This window comes from Amborella trichopoda, chromosome 5 (genome assembly GCF_054954075.1).
Source record: "Amborella trichopoda isolate Santa Cruz 75 chromosome 5, AtrichopodaSantaCruz75HAP2 v2.0, whole genome shotgun sequence".
NCBI classification, from domain to species: Eukaryota; Viridiplantae; Streptophyta; class Magnoliopsida; order Amborellales; family Amborellaceae; genus Amborella; species Amborella trichopoda.
Window position 1 is genome coordinate 15505103 of NC_142340.1, and position 18311 is coordinate 15523413.

General features: G+C 40.8%; 1 long non-coding RNA gene across 6 annotated transcripts in view; it reads right to left on the reverse strand.

Annotated features, from left to right (window-relative positions):
* LOC148781985 (uncharacterized) overlaps positions 1–18033 on the reverse strand; it is a 43121-nt gene extending 25088 nt beyond the window's left edge. For 2 of the 6 annotated variants that reach the window (XR_016056705.1, XR_016056706.1), the window contains exons 1-3: positions 17869–18026; positions 17561–17792; positions 17378–17457 (exon numbers count right to left, since the gene is read on the reverse strand). This is a non-coding gene — a long non-coding RNA (uncharacterized LOC148781985). Of the gene's footprint in view, positions 1–15514; positions 15832–16545; positions 17287–17377; positions 17458–17560; positions 17793–17868 lie in introns of those variants that run through there. The other 4 variants (XR_016056707.1, XR_016056708.1, XR_016056704.1 and 1 more) reach the window with 4 other exon arrangements.
* Positions 18034–18311: the final 278 nt, after the last annotated feature.

An 18311-nucleotide genomic window follows, 5' to 3' on the forward strand; every position in this document is an offset into this window, starting at 1 on the left:
TCTCACTCTAAAACATAAATTTTGCGATAGTTTCTCTCTCCAAAAATTTTGAGACAGTTTCTATCTCTAAAATATTTTAGGTAGTTTCTCTCTCTAAAATTTCATATATATTTTTTATTTAAAATTTTAATATATTTTCTCTTTCTAAAATTCCAAATTCGAGATAGTTTCTCGCTAAAACTCAAAATTCAAGATAATTTCTCTATCTAAAAAATGAGATATTTCTCTCTCTAAATTTTTTTAGCAGTTTCTCCTTTTAGAATTTATAATAATTTCTCTCTAAAATTTTAAGAATACTTTCTCTCTCTATAATTTTAAAAATATTATCTCTCTCTATAATTTTAAGAATACTTTCTCTCTCTAAAACATAAGATTTGATATAGTTTCTCACTCTAAAAATTAAAATATGAGATTGTTTCTCTCCCTAAAAGTTTTGAAATAGTTTCTCTATCTAAAAAATAGAGATAGTTTCTCTCTCTAAAATTTGCATGTACTTTCTCTCTCTAAAATATGATAGTTTTTCTTTAAAACTTAAAATTTGAGATTGTTTCTCTCTCTAAAATTTTGGTACTTTCTCTCTTTAAAATTTTAACATATTTTCTCTCTCTTAAATTTTAATATACTTTCTCTCTCTAAAAGTTAAAATTTGAGATAGTTTCTCTCTGTAAAATTTTGAGATAGTTCATCTCTCTAAAAAAATTGGTACTTTCTCACTCTAAAATTTTAAAATACTTTCTCTCTCTAAAATTTTAACATACTTTCTCTCTCTAAAAGTTAAAACTTGAGATAGTTTCTCGCTCTAATATTTTGAGATAGTTCATCTCTCAAAAAAAGTTTGGTACTTTCTCCCTCTAAAATTTGAACATATTTTCTCTTTCTTATTTATAAAAAAACAGATTTTCTCTTTCTAAAATTTTAACGTACTTTCTCTCTCTAAAGGTTAAAATTTGATATAGGTTTTTTTCTAAATATTTTGAGATAGTTTCTCTCTTTAAAAATCTAAATACTTTCTCTCTCTAAAATTTTCATACTTACCAAATGCTCCCTATGTTTCGAGTTCGGGGAGCAAATGAGTGAAATCTATGGGCCTTGGAAATGCCAAAAAACAGGTTTTGGTGTAAAAATGAAATCATGGAAAAGCAGGTTTTATTTTCATGATTTTGATTTTCCTGATTTTAAGTATCCTAGTCATTAAGCAATCCAAATGATAGATTTTGGCAAAATCCAAGATATTAGGAATCCATGTCTTAAAATCCATGTACCCAAACAGGCCTTTATTGAAAAGCAAATATACAGTCAATTCTTGGCCGTATTGGTGTTTTTGGCGGCCAATCTAGACACTTAAAGACTTGTGGACACCGACAATGATATTGAAGTCCATGTAACACTACCTAAAGTAGTAGATATTATAACAAATGATCCGTGTCGTTCATTTTTAAGTGTCAACATTTCTGCAAGATCTATACTTTTTTTAGCTGAAAATTCACAATTAGAGGTGAAAACGTAGTTTAAAGTCCTCATGAGGGTTTTACATACCCAAAGTATTTTCTGAACGAGGTTATAAGGTGAGTCTTTACTTGTTTTCGTCAGGCCAATGGCCTTATAGAAACTACATCCTTTTTTTAAATTGTACATGCTTTTGTGAGAAATAGCATAGAAATCCATTCACTATATATTTCTATACATATAAACATATGGAATCAAACAACATAGAGCTACATTGAGGGATCATACAATGAATTGAAACTGAAAAAGCTATTTAAGATATAGTTAACAGGAGCGGAAGCGGAAATGGCTCCGATTCCGAGACCAGGAGCATCGGATCCAGGGTTGCCTAAAGCTCTGGAGTTCGGGGAGCGAGTTCCGGTGAGGGTAAAAATTGCAGATCGAAATCATGTATGAATAGGTTGCACGTTTCCGATACATTGGGATTGAGGTCCTTATTTAATGGGAACACGTTCCATATAAAATGGGATCATGTTCCCATGTTTATTAGAATCATGCTCCCCTAGACAACAAGAACGGGATCCCATTTAAAGTTGAGTCATGCCCTTGTCTAAGAAAAATGCATTCCTATTTGGAATGGATCGTTTCAAGGTTGGATCGCGTTCTGCTTAACTTGGAGCCAATGCCTGTCATCTCTCTCTCCCTCTCTTTCTATCTATCTCTCTCTTGATCAGACATTTACCACATCTTCACATTCACCACCTCTTCAACCTCCGCACCCCTAATCCAATGGACCCATCTGCCAAAACGTGTCTCTTTCTCTCTCTAACTTCATGACCACATTCATCTGACTTTTCAATGGGTGGACTATTTCTCTCTCCTCATCAAGCACAATAGCAACAAAAATCTATATACCCATCTCAACCTCGCTTGCTAGAAGTTGGGACCTCCATGGCAATCTCTAAAAGGCCAAACAAGCTCTGAAAATGGATAAAATCTTCGATGAAAAACTATTCATTGAATTGCAGGCAACTCCATGGTTGTGAAGCTTGGTGATATCCTTGATAGAGGAGGAGAAAAGTTCAAGCTCCTTTATTTCTTAGAAAAACTCAAGCAAGACGCAGAGAAATCAAATGGGAAGCTGTTAATTTTATAGAAAAACCATGAAAGCCTAAATATATAAGGAGATTTCAGATATGTTATAAAAGTTGGCCTTGATGAATTCAAGAATTGAGATGACTGGTTTTCTATAGGAATTCAAATGACAAACCTTTGTAAAGGATTGAAAGCAAATTAACATTTTTAATGGAGTGCCAAAAAATTACTCATCTAGAATTAGGGTTAGAATAGCTGCTTTGAGTCCTGGAGGCCCAATTTCTACGTGTTTTTTAGTTGATTGCCCTATTGTTTTAATGGTGGGTGGCTCTGTTTTTGTTCATCGTGGGATCCTCCCTAAGGATGGAGTTTTGGGAATGTAGGGATCGCGATCTTAAATTTCTAGGACTGGGGATTTAATTTGTTTGAGAACGTTTTATGTGGGACAGTGAGAGCGAGATCCGTGCGATAGTGGGAGCAAACTCCGTTGTGAATGCAATCGAAATTCCTAAAAATAAAAGTGAGCTCTCAAAAAGTTGAAAACGGGTTCCGGACGAGATCTTGGCCACAGAGCCTCAGAGTTGGGTTCCGAAGCGGGAGTCCCATCCTAGTTGAGCGCTCCCGGTAACTACGACTTGAGATGCCTTTTACTTATTTGCTCCCATTTCCAGAAGAGTTATTTGGGTTGTATTTTATTTTTTCTCTCCTTTGCCCTTTTTTCTTCATTCTTAATATGGCACACGGTGAGAAGGAATACCCTAATCATCTCTTCCTAAAATCTGTACTCTTTTCACCCTTGTTTTTCCAGCCACAGACTATGTTTAGCACAATACTTAAAAAATATGTTAAATTACTCAGCTCGTGCTCAAAATGCGGCCCCTACCTTACTGAGTAACTCATGTACGTCCAAGTCGCCTTGCCCAAGTTCCGGTCTAATAAACTCCTAAAAGAACCACATACACAGAGCATTTGGTGGCAGAGAAAGAGAGCATATGGCTCGAATTTTGCAACGTCTCTCTCCCTCTCCTAAGGCACTAGCTTCCACTTTCTCTAGTTCTCTTCACTGCCTTCTCTTCAATCAACGGTCCTAACTTCCACCTTTTCTATTTGTCTTTTTTTTTTTTTTTTTGTAGTGAATCATTAGGGATGACAGGCTTTATTAAAACAAATAACAAGATATAAGACCAGTTACAAGCATTGTACACCCCTTGTGAGGGGAACATTGGCAATATCATATAGTAACAAAGGATCTAACTTATATGGAGAATGATTATGCTAAACCGCTGCCTCTATCATGGACAATGCCTTGTTTGCAAGATACTAAGCAACCATATTGGGCTCCCCATATATGTGAAATATCTACCTGGAGGAGAGGTATGCTTTGCAATTGGCCAAGGCTATATGTAGCTTCCATGGGGCTTACAAATCTGTTTCAAAGATTCCATTAGTAATTTGGAATAGATTTCATTGATGGGACGTTTGCGATTGTGTTCCTTTGCCAACGAGATGCCCAATTGCAAAGCATAGAATTCAGCAACATTGTTGGAGTTAAGACCTAAGAGGCAAAGGCAACTATAAAACCTCCTTGATCATTCCCTATGATACCTCCGTAACCAGCAGCATTGGGGTTATAGATATAAGAGCCATCTATATTAAATTTGAAATTACTGTAGGGGAGAGTGACCACAGCACTTGTATTGAAGCAGAGGAAGACTCTGCATGCCAGTGCAAATTGAGGTTGCCGGTGATTTTGTGCTGTGAATAATAAATGCTCGGCTTTTTACCTATGCAAGCGAGCCAACGAAGTGGATGATATACCTTAATAAATTTTCCCTTAATGTCCTTCGATCTCCATGTAAGTGGGAATTGTGTTCTTCCCAAAGGTGAAAGGACTCGTGTAATCTAGTATATAATATTTCTTTTTTTCAATTCTTTTTCTTTTTTTCATGGACTAAATCAATCAAAATAAGTCTTTTTACAATATAATAACTTCAAATAAAATAAAATAATACAACTAAGATCTCAAAAACTTGAAGCCATTAAAAATCTTTCTTTCAATAACAAAGAAAGGACACAATCTATGCTTGGGAATAAAGAAAGCAATAAAGAAATAAGCAAGAAACAAAATCAGGTACCGGAGATTACCTCAACCAGACTTTTTACACCCCACACCGAGTCACCACCTTCGGATGGCATGGGTGGTCAGGGCGTGATTTTCTCTGGTTCCCTCGTACGGGGGCATGGGGAGAAGATCCCCTCTCAAACAACCGCCGAAGGCTCACACACATGGCGCGTCAGATGTTGCAGGCGCGCTAGCTTTCTAGAGTGCGGATAGGCTACCAACAAAGAAAGAGATTTTATGATGGGGGAAGGGATGATTCGCTCACCTCATTGTTGCGGGTTCGTCGGACACATCCAGGTGGTTCGCCCTCTTAGATCAGTTACGAAAGCTCTCCGGCTGTTCACCAGCATGGTTTGGTCAGGGACTCTCTTCGAATGCTATAACTCTCTTCTCTCTTCTCAAGTCTAGGTTTTGATGGATGTTTTGATTCTTCGTTCCGAGGTTGGCTCCTTTTTATTAACTGAACAAGCAAGTGGGGAACTTTGTCGTTATTATCGGACTGTGAAAGCGAGGAAGAGGGATTAGACACGGACGCATGTTGGTTCGAATCCTTTGGTTTGCTCCAGTCCACGCAGTCTTGCACTGCGTGGGATTACATGTGTGGGAGAAGAAGAGAGAAAGTACGGAAGCGATAGACCTCTTCAAGAAGGGAAAAGTGCATACCTGTGCGGTCGGGGGTATTTCCCTCTCTTACAAAAGTTTCTCTCTCCTCTCCTTGGGATGCTAGGGCTAAGAGAAAAGACAAGCAAAATCAAGCGTAATGCATCTTCTTTATGGAATTGTAATCCTTTTTTTACAAGTGAGTTAAGCCTGTTTATATAGAGGTTTCTACAAACAGGGGTGGGTACTCGAAAACTAAGCATAAATACAATTAAAAGAATTAAAATAAAGTTCCTAAATTAGGTACAATGATAAATATGCTCTAAAACTCTTTTGCACATATGATAAACTCGTCCTTCTCTGAGGAGCCCACTGCCATTGTCAAAACTTTGAGAGTTCTTCCTAGTTACTTGTAGTATGAGATGGGTTGATCTATTGTTATATTCTTGATGTTTGTTTCCTTGTGATCATTTTGATCTTTTTTTATTGTTTTGCAACAATTTCCTTTGTGAGTGGAAGTACTCAGTTGGTTTTTACGGACTATTTGATGATCTCTGTGGTGTTTCTGAGATGATTGCGAGCCTGGAGAAGGTTTTCTTTCAGTGTTTTTGCAAGAGGTTTGATTTGCTTTTGTATTGTTTCTTGGACTTTTGATGGATCGTCAAAAAAAAAAAAAAAATCGGCAATGGGGATCTTCTTGTTTTTATTACTATGACCTTGGGTTTTGTGCCTTTCTCTGTTTTGATTTGAATGCTGCCTATCATGTTTGACTTGAATTTTCTTCCTGGAAGTATTCTTTCCTGCATTTAGTTGTCACGCGGTCAAGTTCCCTTCTGCGAAGGGCTAAGATGTCGTTCTGAATATTCCTGTGTCCATGGTCCCAAGTCTCCTTTTCTTCTCTTTCATGGAGGAGGCTTGTTGTTCGTGCTTGTTCATCAGAGGGAGGGATATCGTCGAAGCTTTTCGTGAGTGTCTGAGGCTTTCAGCTACTCTTCTGCTGCAGGGAAGATGTTGTGAGCTCGTCAAGGGGTGGCTGAGGAATCATAATGGCCACCGACTGGTTTGGTGTGGCTGTACGGCAGAAGGCGTGCCTCTACCTTACTTCACGATGGTCCGGGCTTAGGGCCGTTGGGTCGGTCCGTTTGAGCCTAGGCCCACTTCTTTTTTCTTGAAAGATGACGACGGTCATTTGGCATGCCTATCCGGCTCCTATACATACGGAGACGGGGATAAGGCTTCTACTCTTGTTCGAGTAGGCATCTTTATTCAGGGCTTATTTCCTCCACGGCTATCGTTTTTCGTGTGGCTATGTTTTCTATGCTGCGGTGATCGGGTTGTAGCCAGCTCTCTTCCTTTATTTGATTGATGGGGCTGAGGTGCGTTAAAAATGACGTATAACAACTTGCCTCGATGGATGCTATGCTTCGAGAGAGGTGAGAAGTGCAACATTCGGAAAGAAGTGGTTTTTGACGTCAAAGCTCATCATTTTAGAATCCTTGCCAAGACGTTTTGGAGGCATGTGTCTTAAACAGACAGTAGAAGAGCCCTTGGCAGGTGCAAGAGCTGCTTCACCGAGAGTTTTGGGGATGTTTTTTTGGTTAGTCAGGGGTACCTCTTCCAGTTCCCATCATATCGGGTCTAGGTAATCTCTTTGGTGAGACTTCTCCCTGAGGTTTTTCTTGGTGGGGGGTGTTGTTACCTCCTGGCTTGGCAATCGTGTGCCTTCGGGGGCCTCTTCGACTTGTCGTCGTGACTTTTTCTTTCTGATTCTTCTTTCTTCTTTTTGACCTTTTTGGAGTGGCACTGGGCCGCGGGTCTTCTCCTGGGGGCGCTGAGGCCCGAGAATTTTTGAAGGGTGAAATCAAGGCCTGGATTTTGCTTTATGGGGTGCCGCTGAGGCCGAAAATGTTGTTTTGGAGGGCGGTGTTGAGGCCAAAATTGTGATTTGTGGGGTGGCTTTGAGGCCGAAATTTTTGGAGGGCAGTGTTGAGGCCTGAATTGTGTTTTGTGGGGTGGCCTTGAGGCCGAAATTTTTGAAAGGCGGCGTTGAGGCTTGAATTTTGTTTTGTGGGGCGGTGCTGAGGCCTGAATTTTTGGTGAGCGGCATTGAGGATTGAATTTTCGTTTTAAGGGGTGGCGCTGTCGCAGGAATTTTTTTTTTTTTTTTTTGGAAGGGGGCATTGAGGCCTGAATTTTTTTTTTGAGGGGTGGCGCAGCGGCCGAAATTTTTGGGGGGCCGGCATTGAGGCTTGAATTTTTTTTTTGAGGGGTGGCGCTGAGGCCTAAATTTTTTTTTGTGGGGTGGCAGTGAGGCCAGAATTTTTGGAGGGCGGCACTGAGGCCTGAATTTTTTGGAGGGCGGTGCTGAGGCTTGAATTTTGTTTTTTTGAGGAGTGGTGCTGAGGCTGGAATTTTCTTTTGTGGGGTAGCGCTGAGGCTTAAATTTTTGGAGGGCAGCATTGAGGCTTGAATTTTGTTTTTTTTTTTTTTAAGGGGTGGCGCTGAGGCCGGAATTTTGTTTTTGAGGGGTGGCGCTGAGGTCTGAATTTTGTTTTTTGGGGACGCGCTGAGGTCGGAATATTTGGAGGACGGCACTGAGGCTTGAATTTTTCTGAAGGGCAACACTGAGGCCTAAATTTTGTTTTTTTTGGGGGGTGGCGTTGAGGCTGGAATTTTGAGGGGGGGCTCCGCTGAGGCCTAAATTTTGTTTTTTTGTTTTTTGGTGGCGCTACTGAAATTTTGTTTTATGGGGTGGCACTGAGGCCTGAATTTTGGAGGGCGACGCTAAGGCCTGAATTTTTGTTTTTGAGGGGTGGCACTGAGGCCAGAATTTTGTTTTGTGGGATGACGCTGAGGCTTGAATTTTGTTTTTGTTCCAAGTGCCCTTTTCGGGTTTTCACTTGGATCAAGAGTGGTGCCATGATCGTGGTTTTCACCGGCTTCCCTTTTGAGGTATTTTTGCTCGTGACCTCGGGGCCACATCCACCTTTGATATCTTTCTATTTTTGCTCATAGCGCCCTTTCCATTTTTTATTTTTTTTTTCTTTTAAACTCACTATTGCAGCGAGGGTCGTCGAGGGAGGGCCAGGACGGGAATCCTGGGTCTGACTATTTTTCTTGGAGGACTTGCTGCCCGTTTGTGACATGTGGTCGAAGGAGATGATGGAATACGGAAAGTCACAGTAAGCATTCCTTCGGTGAGGTCACGTTTCTGGCAAGTGAAGCGTCGACGTGAAATCTGCCTTATGATCTGGTGATATTGGTGCCTGGAAGGTGTGGTGACGAAGATGTTGACTATTGAGGAATCGAAGCATCGTTTTGATGACACATATCGATGTAGTCATACGAGGTGTTTTCTTTTTGAAAAATGACGGGCTTTTAATGGCGAGCCTATAGTTTTCTCTATAAAAGGTGGCGTTCGGGCAGAGACATAGCACGGAACTTTCCTTTGCTTGTTATAGAGTTGAGCTTGCTCCAAGAAGCTCGGTAAATGGGTCCTCTTCTTGATGGGGGGCTTGAGCCCTCTAGTTGTTTTCACGCTCCTGAGAGCTGGAGAAGGATGCTTGTCACCGTGTGCCCAACGTCAGTCGTCATCGAACTTAGATCTGGTCTCGTTCATTCGAGGATGGGTCGTGAAGCTCTTGACTTGGCCATCCCTTTAGTGGTGAAGATCAACCAAATGGGGAGTTTGGTCATGTTCATTGTCTAGCCCCTGGATGAGTCATATGCTATAACAAGTGGGGTGTCATGTTCTAGCCTTCTTTGGATAACGCTCATTTTTCACCTTCACTTTCTCGTGAAAAGGAATAAGGAGTCTTCTTCAGTCTTTCTATGGCCATGTTGAGGGAGAACTAAGGCCTTGTTAAGGGAGAACGAGGTTGCTCCTTAGAGATGGCTACCTGCATAGGCAGGTGGTAGCCTCCTATCTCGGTATTCCAAGTTGTCTATAGTGCGAAGGATCCTGCATCTTGTGGAGTGATGTCTTATGACTTTTGGTGTTTGATTCTTTTATGATAGGGTCGATCGATCATTTGCTCCTTGAGGAAATCGAAGTAGCTTTTCATAGCAGTTCCGTAGAAGCAATCTTTTCTCCCTTGTAACAGAGACTTGTATTCTCTTCTTGTTTTATGGAGGATGACCTCGTTGTAACAGAGACTTGTATTTCCCTTTTGTTTCATGAATGAGAATCTTCTTTTTCTCTTCTGCTTGGGTGTTTTTGCATTTTCTTCACGTTTTCAACATTTTTCTTCTTTAGCAGGGGATGTCTTGCCCCATTTGGACAGCTCAGATGCCTCCTTTTGAGTGTGTGAGTAGCGCAGAGAATGAAGTCCTTTTTGCTTTGTGGATGTATGAGTGTGTGCTGGCCTACACAGAGGAGCGATATGTCCCTTAGGGTAGTCCAGGGTAAGGTGTTTTGCGTACTTGGGGACGCTTGGCCTCTTCGGGTGTGTCGTGGACGATGGAGGACCACGACTTGGGATAAGAGCCATGATCCTTGTTCATGCGGCGTCTTTATTGTGCGTGCGTCTCAGTACTACCGTACCTCTGAACTGTGTGACGTTTTGCATATGTGGCGTTTCATGGGCCTCTTTCCGCAAGGAATTTCGCCTTCCTTGTCGCTTGCTGTTCGTCTATGATTGGGATACGTGTTCGGCCGCCAGTTTCTCCGCACGATTCTTCTTCCTCGTTTTCTTATTTATAAGCGGGGCGAGGGGAGACCTCTCTTAGTTTCAAGAAGGGCTCATTTGCCTTAAAGAGAAAGAAGAAGGATTGCAGCCTTCATCGTTCTCTTTCTCTTTGTGCATCCTTCTTTCTTTTCTTGTCATCTTTCTCCTGGGGAGGACACATTTTGGCTTCTGGAGGTTTTTGATGATAATGGCTGGTACGAGTTTAGCCCCTCCTCCTGGTAGGGTTTTTTGATGCGTCTGTCTTTCTTGTGCTTTTGCTTCTTGTGGTCTGACAGATGCATTTTATCTTACCCCTCCCCCTTCTTTTCGTTTTTGCAGTGCAAGTTCTCGATGTGAGCCAACTTCCTCATGTTGGCGCATTAGGGTATGATCTCTACACTTGGGTGTCTTTGGCGAGGGCAACTTCGCTGGGAGAGCTCGAGCCTAGTTAGGAGATCACCTGGCCTTCTCGTATCACCTTTCCAGGTGAGAGCACACAGCTTTGTCTGCATGGGGATGTCGACGGTGAGCCTCTCGTCTAAAGGGACGACATTCCCCTTTATCATGCTATGCATAGGCTCTCTCCTTTTAATGGGAGTATGCCTACACTGGGGAAGAGGATGTTGGAGAAGCCCGGTCTTCAATGGGCTGCAGGAACTCTTCATTTTGAAGGGGAGCACCAGTACCTGGCTGGATACAACACTTGGACGTTAGACATGCTGAATTCTTTCACCGGTACCTTGAAGGGGTGTGGTCTAGCTGCGGCATGTCAATGCTCAACTAGCTACTACGACCGGTGTTCAAACACCATGAAGGGTTTGCTGGAGACATGGTGTTCCCGTTCCAACAGTTGGCTTTTGCAGGAGGGTGAGGCAGGCATTACCCTTCAGGATTTGTATTTTGTAGGTGGTTCCAACAATTGGCTTTTGCAGGAGGGTGAGGCAGGCATTACCCTTCAGGATTTGTATTTTGTAGGTGGCCTCCCTTTGCTGGGGGTGGAATATGAGGAGTTTGTCCCCAGCAATGGGGTCATTTTTGGAGGCATGCCCATCAAGGGTAGGCGTGCTCCTGCGAGCCTCAGTGAGCTATTTGAGATCTATCAGCTCCTGTATTTAGAGTCGGAGCCCTCGACTGGTGAGGTACATTTTGAAGCGTGGCGAGATTACTTTTAAGGTAACCACCAAGATGGTGAGGACGTGGACTCGAGCACTTCATGGGTAGAGAGGTCTCAGCATGTGGAGGCGATCAGGGCCTCGAAGGGTTATGTCATCTGGCCTGGTTGTTTCTATGTAGCTTGTATCATGGCCAAAGGTGCTGGCTTTGCGCTGGCTCAGCCAATCTCGTGTAGTATTTTCCACGGGTTAGGGTCCATTGCCCGTGGGAAGGTCCCTTCGAAGGACAGCAGCAACAAGGTGTCTCTGGGTGAGGGGTTCCCGAGGCGTTTCATCACGAGCTTCCCTATGCACTATGTTTTTGGGTGACTTTTTGCATATTTTCCTGACTCGTACGAGCTCAATGGGAATCTTGAGGCTACAGCGTGCTCGTATATGCTGAAGATCGCTGGGATGAGGGTGGTAGCCTGATGTTGTCTGTGAGCTCCTAACTGATGCGTCCTTCGCTCATGGAGGGCCCATCCCCATTGGCCGTTCCTCGGATGGTATCTTCATTGTTTCTTTTGGCCTTACTCTTGATAAGGCGATCACCAAGGCTAGAGAGGCCATGTACCTTGTAAGCGTCCGAGGGTGTATTCTTCCATTCAAGGGAGCAGGGTGCAAGAGGCTGGAGAGCTATTTTCCTCACCGCTTCGCACGTTAGCATGGTTTGGATCAGGGATGCTGTGTCACCATTTCTTTCTCAAAGAAGTATGGAAAGAGAAGGGCGCTGCATGACCCTGAGGCTCATGGTGCTAGCCGAGAGGTCTGGACCGACCTTGATATGTGTATGGCCTGGAAGACTTGTCTTCTCCTCCCAGATCATAGCAGGTTTGTGTTCCCCATTATGGCCATGTGGGTCATACGACTGCGAGCTACTGACAATGGTGACGCACCCCATCCATGGCAAGTTGATGATGGCTCCAGACGCAATGGAAGGGCTGGAAACGCCTCGTTCCTCCTCCTTTTTCTATCATCTTTGGCTTGGATCATCATCCTGCTGACTGGCGGAAACTGGCCAAGCCCCATTTGTTAAGCAGAGATAAGGATGTGACGAAGCTGCTCTCGTTGAAGAAGAAGACACGGTCTTTATTCGATAAGCTTGAGGTGATCTTCGGCTAGGGTGAAGGGGGTGTGGCTCCACCTCAGGAAGAAGTGGTTGCCCGGCTCCCCGTGCTCGGCCTGAGGGCAAAACTCGTTCTGAGGGCAAAACTCGTTCTGGCTCGTTTAGATGGGTCAGTCGTTCTCCAAGACCTCCTGCTTCTGTTAAGCCCAAGAGCGTTCCTCCCAAGGAGAGGGAAGATAAGGACGAGAGAGAGAGAGAGAGAGAGTGAAAGAGAGAGAGCGAAAAAGAGAGGGAGAGAATCTTCACCAGTTTCTTCTTCTCGAGAGAGAGGGGCATTTGAGAAAGGGAGACTTGCCCTTTAAAGCGATGTCATCGATACCATCTCATGCGAGGCGAGCTCAGTTAGAAGCGCGTAGGGCTCCAGATTCTCCTCCAATTGCACCTTCTTCAGTTTCGATGGCGAAGTCGCGGCCGGTAGATGATTGATTTGGCTTTGTAGTGGTGGGTTTTCTTGCTGAGTGACTCTTGGCCACCAATCAAGTTTTAGAGGGATGGTAATGGGTTTTGCAGACAAAGACTATGAATTATTACACTTAAAAAACTAAAGATAAGTATGTTAACGTCTTTACTTTTTTCTGTCTTTATGTGAAGTTGGGTTTTCGATGAGTTTTCTAGTGAATGAGTTTCCTAGTGAGAGGGAGGAGTAGGAGGGTTTAAGTAGAGAGAGAGAGAGAGAGGAAGCAGATGGTTTGAGCAGAGAAAGGGAGCAGCGGAGAGTCAAAAAGGGCAAAGGAGAGAGAAGAGCATAAAATTTGGGCGTGATGAGAGAGAGAAAAGGAAAGCATAAAATTTGGGAATGATGAGAGAGTGGAAAAGAAAGCATAAAATTTAGGTGTGATGAGCAGAGGAGAGTCAAACTTTCAAAACTGTAAAAATCTCTGTTATTTGATCATGGTATAAAATATTACTTGAGAGGGTAATTGACGAATATAAGAATCTCGATCACCCACAAGAGAGAGAAAAAATCCCTATGTAATGTAGAGAAAGAGAGGTAGAGAGAGAATATGCAGAGTATCGAGAGAAAAAATTTTGGTTCTTCATAAACTGAAAATTTTAAATTTTTGGCTTTTCAAAACCGAAATTGGAGTGATTTAGATTTTTGAAAAACCGAAAATTGGTAGTTTCGTCTTTTTTAAAAAAAATTGTTATGAAGACTAAAAAACGGACATATCAGTAATAGTGGAATGTAATGGTTTAAAAAGCGGATCGGTGACCCGGATCGGGCATCTCCAAAACCGATCTGGATCGGCGAATCGGCTATCCGGATCGAGAATCGGCTGAATCGGTCAGATTAAAGTTTCAAAAAAATCCGAAAAAATTATTCAAATTCATTATAAATATTGTTTTTTAGGAATCCAATAAGAAATGAAGGTACTACATTATTAACTTTCATTTTTTTTATCAATTTGTGAATATTCAGATGCTCTTTCCCTGTATAAACTTATGTTAACTATTAAATTTGCATCACATAAAAGAAAAATAATAGAATTATCATATATAAAATATATAATTCTACATGGACTATTATAAAGAGTAGACTAATCAATGAAAGAATAGCCATTAAAATCTCGTTTTGGCGAAAAACCCTAATCCGCTAAAAAAATCCAAATTATTACAGCCTAACTAACTATAATCCAAAATTATTAAAACCTAACTAATTGTAATATTATATACTGAAATTATAATTATTAGTTTATATTTTATAATTATTTTATTAGGCAAATAATAAAAAATTAAAAATATTTTATAATATTATCTAATTTACAATGTATTATTGACAAATGTAAGAAATATAATACATTACATGATTTATAATGTAAAAATTAATAAATAAAATAACAGATTTGGTTATCAAAGTAAAAATTAATAAAATGCGTACAAATTTTGGAAATAACACTTCAATTTTTCGAAAAATTATTTTTTTAGGTTTCTATAATAAATTTAGTGAAAGAGATTGTTAGTAGAAAGATGGAGATTTCAAATAGAATAAACTTTTTAGGTTTATTTTTTTATGCCTTTCATATTATTTTAAAAAATAATTATACCACTATATACAACAAAAATTAACTGCTATACAAAAAATTAACTTTTTTATTTTTCATTTTTTTATTCTTTTTATATTATTTACAAAAATATTTATACAATATATACAACAAAAACTATACAACACAAAACAATAATGCCCACAGGGACACAAAACAATAATGCCCACAGGGGGACTCGACCTTGAGAGGTCACATGAAGAAGCAATGGTCTTAACCACCACACCACCTCACCATATGTAGTTATAACTTGATGATTAATAGAATATATTTAAATTCCCTTTTCATTTAATGATGTTTGGGAATTATCCTACATCGAAAGATGGGTATTCCACTTTGGTATATAAATACCTATGTAATATAAATTACAATGTTTGTGTAGAAATATTGGGGTAACCTCGCAAGCGTGCACGTGCGCGTCGCACGCTTGCAGGGAGGGAACCGGGCTGAACCGGATTGGAACCACGGCGGTTCTTCTTTAGAACGGGCAGTTTCCGGTTTTGTATTGGAACCGGCACGGGCTGTGCCGGTTCCCGAGTCGAACCGGGCGAGTCCGATTCGACTCTCCGATTTTTAAAATATTAGTGGAAAGTATTCATTATTTTGGTAATAACAAAAACTAAAATGGATATTTACATAATTTTCCCTATGGTTTATGTTCTTTATACTTACTTTGATATGAACCAACCCCGTAGGGTCCATGACGGACTCAGAAACGGACAACCTAGCTTGGGCCCAAATCATTTGGACCGAGAACTGGAACCTATTTGGTCAACCCAATCTCCACCCCCTACCTGCCTGAGTGTAGGGCTACCAACAGCTCGGTCTGAACCAGAGCCTGGAAAGCTTAGACCTTGTGAAAATTCTTATACAAAACCAGGCCGCCCAGTACGACCCGAAAAAGTATGCATAGACCCCAGCCCGGAATGGGAAGGCCCACTGGGCCTGGGCGGACCTTTTTTTTTCCTTTTGTTTTTTTAACGTTTCTCTCGCCTACAATGACTCTTCTTAAAGGGCAAAACAGTTCAAAGGCGCTCGTTAGGCATATTGGGCCTGGCCCGCTTGAAAACCCGTGTCTCTCTCTACCCATCTTTGCTCTACTCTCTTCCTCATTGACCCATCCTCTTAGTCTATTGGTTATCTCTCCATACACGAAGCATTACATCCCCTTGAACCTCTCTCTATAAAATCCAATGTGGGTCATAACCTCTTGAAAAACCAACGTGGGTAATAGCCTCTCCCTAGAAACAAAACTTGGGTCCTTGCTGTAAATCCTTCTTAGCCATTAAAACTGGAATTACCTGATGAGAGAGAGAAGAGAGAGGGAGAGAACAAGTTGTCGGAGTGGGAGAGAACGAACTCCAAAGCCTCATGTCTAATAGTTCAATATCAAATCTCTAATATCTCAATCTATAAGAGCTTTTTGAATCTCAAGATGGTGCTTGCAATCTGATGAGGAAGCCTGAGAAGAAGCACAATGAGCAGGGGCCTTGCCGTTCTATTTGTTATACCAGAGGATACTTCTTCTTTTGTAGCCTTTGAATCAATGGGTTTTGTCACTGAGAGAGAGAAGGGGCTGTCACTGAGAGCAAAGAGGAAAGAGAGAGAGCCAGGTGAGAGAGGAGAGAGATAGGGTTTAGAAAGAGAGAGCAAAGAGGCGAGAGAGAGCAGAGGCTAGGCGAGAATGAAAGTTTGGGTTTAGAGAGAGAGGGTTAGGTTGCGCACTCAAGGTATTTTGGGGGAAGGTAAACTTTGAGAGAGCTTTTTTTATTTGGGTGAAGGTAGAGTTAGAGAGGGAGAGGAAGAAAGCTTGTTTTTTTTTTTGTACAAAGGAAACTAAGAGAGAGAATTGGAATTAGCCTGCGTTGTTCGGGTTAAAGTGTTTTTTAGAGAGAGAAAGAGGTTGGGAGAGATTGGGGTTTTAGAGAGATTGTTTCTGAAGAGAAAAATGGAGATTGGATTTCTAGATAGAGAATAAGTTTTTAGAGAGATAAAAAGAGATTGAATTTAGAGAGAATGGGTTTTTAGAGGGTGAAAAAGAGATTGAATTTAGAGAGAGAATGGGTTGTCAGAGAGATAGAGAGATTGGATTTTCAAAGAGAGAAAATAAGATTTTAGAGATAAAAAAAGATATTGAAGTTTTTGTAGAGAGATATTAGGTTTTTTGAAAGATTAAATTTTTAGAGAGAAAATGAGGTATTGGGTTTTTACATAGAGAGAATGAGTTTTAGAGAGAGATTGGATTTTTAGAGAGATAGTGGATTTAATTTTTTTTAAAAAAACTAGCATGTATTAATTTTTATTTTATTTTTGCTTACTACAAATAAGGTGCAGTTTGTATAGAGCCTAGGCTCTAAACAATCAAATTAGAGCACACACTCAAATAGTATCGAGAAATATGGTTTCAATATTGAAAATCTTTGTGATACTCTTAAAATATATTTTTATCTTTATTTATAAAGTTTAAAGCTTAAAAAATAATGTACATCGAAAAATCTATAAAAATCTAAAAAATTGACTGTCCAAAAGTACATTACAAAATTTACTATTTCCAAAACTTTAAATCCATTGTTTTCTCATGTCCATCCATCTTTATGTGGAGATGATCAATTTGAAGATACTTGGGAATAAAAACAAACTCTTTTAATGAAATTTTTTTGGTAGGCTCTAATTAGATGGTTTAGAGCCTCATCTCTATATAAACCTTTCCCTACGAATAGCTTGAAGAGTGAAGATTTAAAAAAAAAATAATAATAATAAAGCTAAATGGGCAGGGTCAGGCCTTATTGGCCGGGCCATCACTAAAGTTAAAACGGGCCTTTTCTGGGGCTGGCCCACCCAAAATGATGGCTGACATTCGCTCTGGTCCGGCCCAGAGACTGAAAGTAGCCCGAAACTGGGCCCTAGCCGCCAAAAATACAGGACTGGCCCGGAAGCCCGCAGTCCTCTCCATTGGCAGCCTTCCCCGGCTGAGTCCCACTGTCTAGCTCACCATTAACTTGACTGTGATGATCCATGTATTAGAGTGTATCCTTACCTGTATAATTTTCTTGCCACTTCATTCTTTAACAGAAAATCCAAATTTTTTTTATTAAATAGATTTATTAATTGAAGAGAAGACACTTCACCTAAATGGTTAGTGGCAAACTGCAACTCTATTCCATCCTTGGAGAGCTGGTAAGGGCATGCCATGATCCCAGCATTGTTTCTGCACAATCCAAGCCATAAGAGTGAGAAATTAATACCCATTTTAAGTTTGTGATAAAGAATGAAAGACAATCAAGTTTATATCAAAAAAAAAGGACGATTACATGAGGACGTTTAGGGGATAATTGGTGTTGAGGAAAGAACGTGCAAAGGCTTTGACAGAGTCCGTGGGGCTCAAGTCCATCTCCATTACATCAAGCTTGGCATTTGGATTGTCTTGTAAAAGACTCTCTCTCACTTTGATGCCACTCTCAACAGTCCTTGCAGGGATTATAACCCTTGCCCCTCTTAGGGCTAGAACGCGGGCTGTTTCTTTTCCAATCCCACTTGTTGAGCCTGAGACAAACCAAGGAAGCCATTAGAATCAATCTAAGAGAGAGAGAGAGAGAGAGAGAGAGAGAGAGAGAGAGACGTTTCTTTTGAGCCAGGCTGATACAAACTGGTGTTGGTATCTGTTACGGCAAAGTGGGGAGTAGAAGTGATGGCAATGGAATGGAGGAAATTCCTTTGGGATTGGTTTTGCAGACTTTGTTGGGAAATGGAGGAACATAGCACCCCCACATCCACTTGTTCACAAGTTAAAAGGATGGGGTATCTTAGAGTCAGCCGACTCATATCTACATATGCGCCCCCGGCCTTTCAAGTTTAAATTTAAGCTAGAGCTTTTTTTTTTTTTAATTTATAGGGATTGATGATCTAAGGTAATCATAATATTAAAAAAAACAGAAAAGATTTTTAAAAATTTAAAATAAACTTTTTAAAAGATTTTTAAACATAATTTTAGTCGGTCGCCTTTATACAACACGATCAGGTCTATAGGTCAATGGGCTCTTGGCCATGTTGACTCGCATAAAA